This window comes from Oreochromis aureus, linkage group 3 (assembly GCF_013358895.1).
Source record: "Oreochromis aureus strain Israel breed Guangdong linkage group 3, ZZ_aureus, whole genome shotgun sequence".
Lineage (NCBI taxonomy): Eukaryota > Metazoa > Chordata > Actinopteri > Cichliformes > Cichlidae > Oreochromis > Oreochromis aureus.
The window spans coordinates 13,764,425-13,769,929 of record NC_052944.1 but is presented as its reverse complement, the minus strand read 5'-3'; the positions used below and the strand labels follow the sequence as shown (position 1 = coordinate 13,769,929).

At 41.3% G+C, this 5,505-nt stretch overlaps 1 long non-coding RNA gene across 1 annotated transcript; it reads right to left on the bottom strand.

The window, feature by feature from the left end:
* Positions 1-259: 259 nt before the first annotated feature.
* LOC120439323 lies at positions 260-3,927 on the bottom strand. Its single transcript, XR_005612551.1, has 3 exons — positions 3,401-3,927; positions 2,898-3,079; positions 260-760 (listed from the first exon to the last, which is right to left on the bottom strand). It is a non-coding gene; the product is annotated as an uncharacterized LOC120439323 (long non-coding RNA).
* Between the last annotated feature and the right edge of the window lie 1,578 nt (positions 3,928-5,505).

Below are 5,505 nucleotides of genomic sequence, written 5' to 3'. Positions count from 1 at the left end.
AATTGGGGTGTAACTGTCACGTTTAGTTAACGGACTCAGGTGCAGACCAGAAATCCTTTTTTTTTTTGGACACAATTATATTCTGTTTTTAATTTGTAATATATGCATTTTAATGTATTAAATCTTACAATGCATGAAAAAGTTATTTTCTTCATATCATATGCTATGATGATTATAAAATACACAAGGAGACATAACTAGATGGTCACCAACTGGTTTTTCCATGCGTAATCTTTCTGTTTGGAGTAAATAACAATACTCTACCTAGTTAGTCTAGTTAGAGTAACCCAGAGCCTCCTTAGAATCGTCTTTACCTGCTGTTTTACTTGTTTGTGTAAAATAAAGACTATTAAAATGATAATTTAGTCCACTTAACTCCTGCATTTGAGTCTACCATCATTTATCAGCTAGATTGTTTACTTGTGCTTCAAGGCTGTAGATCTATATCAAATGTGCCGCTCACAAGTGACACTGACAAGGACAGCATTCCTCAGATGGTAGTGGAGAGGGCAGCACTGAAGGGCCAACAACATCCTCTTCCCATGTCCACTGGCATCATCCTTCACTCTGGGTAACATTTTAGGGCCCCATCCCTGGCCTCACTTCTGTATCATTAACTCTTCAAACAGTGATGTCACATCCCCACCACACACATGTAATAAGACAGCAAACTGATGGCCAGCTTTCATATTTCCACAGACTATTGTGGAAGAGTCAGGTCCCAGTGGTGCCCCCTTGGTCTGAATGGCTCTGTAAGGATCTGTAAGAGCAAAAGAATTCCATTTCAGAGGGAGAAAGTAATGTACTAGGCAATTTTGGCACCCTGTGAAGATAAAATGTTCTGATATTGTGGAATGTTGTCCTCTGTTTTGTCTGATATCTAGACACAGGTGAAAAGTGCTCTTCCAACACCAGCAAAAAGACCTCAAAACTGGTGACTACATTGTAAGAGAGTCTAAACATTGGGCAAGTCCCTTCTAAGTGCAGTGCACCGCAAACAGCTGTTAAGACCTGTTGGATCCACTTGGATCAATGGCAATATTACAGAACAATTGCAAGATCCATAGACAGCTTCTGACCTGACAAACATGCCCAATATGAGAGCCAGAAAGATTAGAAGACAAACTTATGCATTCTACTCCAACAGAAGCACATCAAGCCACACCAGGTGTGCCAAGCCACCCACAGGCAGGGGTGAGATTGTTAATTTCTACTACTACTTGACATCCTTGTTATAAGGAATGCTGATTGGAGTTACCCTGCACTGCACTGTGCAGTGATGCTGGACTAAGATGATCACAGATCACTGCATCGAGAGAATTTATAGTTTGAGCTCTTAAAATAGAAAAATTTATATTGTAGAACAATTAGTAAACATGTTCCATGTGAACTTAAGCCTGACTCCATTTATGCCAAAGCCATAACAGTGTACCTGTAAGTGTGTGTTTATTACAGGGTGAGGAATAGAACTGCTATTTCTTTACATCAGGTCTTTTTACTGGTGTTGGAAGAGCCCTTTTCACCTGGCTGGTAAGAGGGAGAGGGACTTTATTTTATTGTATTTATTTTTTTAATTTACAATTAGAAATGAAAAGATGTGTCTGCCCACAAGGTAGAAATGTCTAAAACTACAGCTCACACCCTGCAGTAACATACAGTACATCTGAGTTGTTGTAAATTGTCAGACTACTGTTAGAGTCATTTAAATCCCTCATACACAATTTGAAATGCGTCACCTCCAAAATTATGCAGAAGGTTATCACTTCCCAGAAGATTAAAACCAACCAAACCAGGTTAAAACCAATCAACCAACCAAACAAACAAAACAACCCCCAGAAAATGTTAGGTCAGTTTAACCCAGCCCCTGCTTTGTCCATATCTGACCAACCGCATTACCAAAATAACAAAATTTGGATCTTTTGTAACAAAGCATTTTCCCACACTTAGTCAGTCCCTCAGCTCTACACCGTACTGCTGATATTTAAGGGTGTAGTCTTCTTCCTGCTTACATTTACCGTATCTCTACCTTGTACCGCAAGTTCAGCAAGCTTAATAGATCTTAATTGGCCTTTCATGTGTACAGAGTTATATTTATAGCTTGTAGAGCATAGCTGCTGGGATTTTGCTGGGTGTTCCATTTACAAGAAACATTCTTTAACAGAAAAATAAAAACAAACAAAAAAAACAAAAAAAACAAAAAACACTCTTTAACAGTTTGAACCACAAACTCACCTACACTGTTTTTGAGTCTACAGGCAACAGACAATATACCACAGTCAGCTATACACTTACAGTATGTATTGGGGTTTTAAAGTGTGTTGCGTTATGTATTCTTAAGTTCTCTGTGTTTAGAAAGTGAACAATAAACTGTGCCCATCTGTCTGCAATAATATTAGCATTACTGGCACTGAGAAGCTGCGAGCTGTTAAAAGCAAAAGCAAAAAAAAAAAAAAAAGAAAAAGAAAAATCCTCATTCTGGTTCAATGCAGCACTTAAAGTGGTGTCATGCATCTAGTTGGTTGTAACCTACTGTTGGGAAAACCCCTGCTGTCATAATTTTCCGGTTTGGAGGACTCAAAAGCTGGCTTGAAGGAAAGCAAACACTAAAGATATTGATAACTGAAACGATTCAGAACACAACACGTTTTTTTTGGGGTGGGGGGGGAGTATAGACTGAGAAGTCTTTAAATATACAGGAATGTTGATGAGGAAACTGCATGGAGGTGTGCAATGCAACTCTTAGCCTGGGAATAACTGAGAAACACAAGTGAGAGTGTGACTTACTCACCAGTGCCCAAAAGCATGCAAACACCCTCAACTTAGAGTGCAGACCAGAAATCCTTGTAGAGAAGACAGTTTATTGATACAGACAACACCAGGTGATACTATATACACACACAACGTGCTGAGGGGGGAGGAGGGTCCTGGGCTCCAGGGTCCGTGAGGGAAAGGAAGGGGATCAGACGCGCTCCAAAGAATCACTCTCCTCTCTCCACAACTGGGTTACACAAATCCACACACTCGTCCACGAGATGACAGGCAGGCAGGGAAAGGTCCGGGAAAGATCTGTACACAGAAACTTTAGAGGCTGTTACGCCCCACTTAAAAACGAAGTGTTGACTGGGGTGGGGGGGTAACACAAAGTGAAAAAGAAAACAAACTACTGGAAAATAGATGTCATTAAACATAATTTATTGCACAAAACTACCAAAGTAAAAATGAACACAGGAAAGCTCTTTTCTTCAGGGTCTCCAAGGCCAAAACAACAAACAAAACACCCCCTTTAACTAAAAATCAAACCAAGAACTCTCTAGCCACAAACAACATACAATGGCTGAGCTCCCTGTCTAGCCAAAAACAGGAGAAAATGATTGAAACAAAAATGGCAGAGAACCCCTACCTGCTTCCACTGTGATGAACCAATTAACACGGTAAAGGAACACCTTTGCTCACAATAGAAGAAAGAAAACCAAAGTTACACAGTTTAAGCGCGCGCGCGCTCTCTGGTAAAATGGGGGAAGTGGAAGGGGCGTGGCAGTTTGGGATGGCAGACTATATGCCGTGGCTGACGAGCTGCAACACACCTCAGCTGTGGCTCATGAGGCAGACCTGTAACACCGGAAAAGGAGAAAAAAAACTCTCTCACAGAGGGAGAGCCACTAGAGGTCAGCGACTGTAACAGAGGCGAACAGACGGAAACAACTCACAGATTCTGATTCACAAACTACTGAGCGACTGACGTTGATAGCTCAACGATCCAGCGACGAGTAGCACAGTGCTGCCATCTTAAGTAGGGCTCGCGATAACACAGATCGGCAGCAGGTGTGGAGATGGCAGGTGCGTGGGCCAGGGGCGGGAGCCCATAATGAGCACCACCCCGGCAGGAGAGAGAGAGAGAGAGAAAGAGCAAAAACAACAAAAACACATGTTGCCTAATACGGGATCAGCTGGTGAGGCACAGGGACCATGACAGTAAGTCATCATAGCAGCTTTGGCAGCTGCAGTCACGGAGAAACTTGCGTATAACAATTAGACTAATTTCTAGGTCAGAGGTAAAAGACATATTGCTTGCAACTTGCATGCGCGCCTGCTCAGCAAGGTACTCAGGATGTTTTAGAGACAAGTTTGAAGAGAACATAACGACAGGAAATACCTGGAGTGTGAGACGGTGGAGACGGTTTGTTAAGTGTTATAGAAGTCAAGAGAGTCAATAAAGGAAATGTACCTAACTGTCACTAACTGTGACTGATGCATGTTATGATATCTGCTTACGCATGAAGAGGCTGAACTTTGTTATACAACACAGTGTGATGTGTGCTTCCTAGTTGAGATCCCTGCAGTGAGTGACGCTGTAGACATCTCCCGTGTATGTGTAATCAATAAATCATTGTATTGACTGGACTTCTCTGGCGCATTGGTTTTTTGTTTTCAACCCCACATCAAAGAATCGGGACAACAGTAACACCTTTTTTTTTTTTTTAAGCTTGTACTTCAGTAACTCCTCATTAATCTGTAACTATGGATTAAACTGTAGAACTGAAAAAATGTAAGAGAAAAACTTCAGATCCTGAGTGTGTGGGCCAGAGAAGTATCGGCTTTATTTCAGACTTGAGAAAAACTTTATATTTCAGTTTGTGATGATTCTGTTCTTTGTGATTACAGGAGCTGCCCTCAGATTCAGACCTCAGCACCACCCAGTGACAGCAGACAGATCATCCAACATGTTAACTGCAAAGTTAACTGATGGAAACAGCACAAAGGTTAAAGTACCACATGTGCTGTCAGTGAAAGCTGCAGCTGTTTTATTGATAAAGTTAAAGACAAAAAGTCAAAAGGATTAATCTCCCATGTAACTGTGTCACTATATATCAGCATTAACAGGACCTCAGTTTGGTGTTTCAGAGAGCTGCAGATCTCAGACCTGCACAGCTTCCATTTTAAACACTTGATGTACTCAGCTGCATGAAGAGCACGTTTGAGTTTCTCTGACACAATTAAATAAAACCTGATGAAGGTCAAAGGTCGTCACTTGTATGTTTAACTATAAACTTGTGATCTGGATTCTTTCACAGTTTTTTGCAGATGGTGTGTTATTTACCATAAAGCAATTCAGAGTTATTCATACCAGAGTAACCAGCGAGGATAATATATTTTTAAATATATAACTTTCTACAGGACCGAATATGATATTTTTATGTAAAAGTCCGGAGCCTCTGGGGAGTATCCGAGTATTTATAACATTACACAAACCAAAGGTCTCCATCACAGTGTTCATTAAATGCTGGGTGTATCCATCTTCTGGGGTGGACCTACAGAGGAGTGCTGAAGATTTCACTGTGAGGGAGTTGCTGGTGAAGATCATGAGTCCTGCTTGATCAATGCCATGAGCTTCGGTCTTCCTGGTGTTTCTTAAATGAAGCCTCTCTCAGTGGGTCAACAGAACTTCTGGCACAGGACAGCTGTGATGAAAGAACTGAAAGAAGTTTCTCCAAACCTCTGGACCCA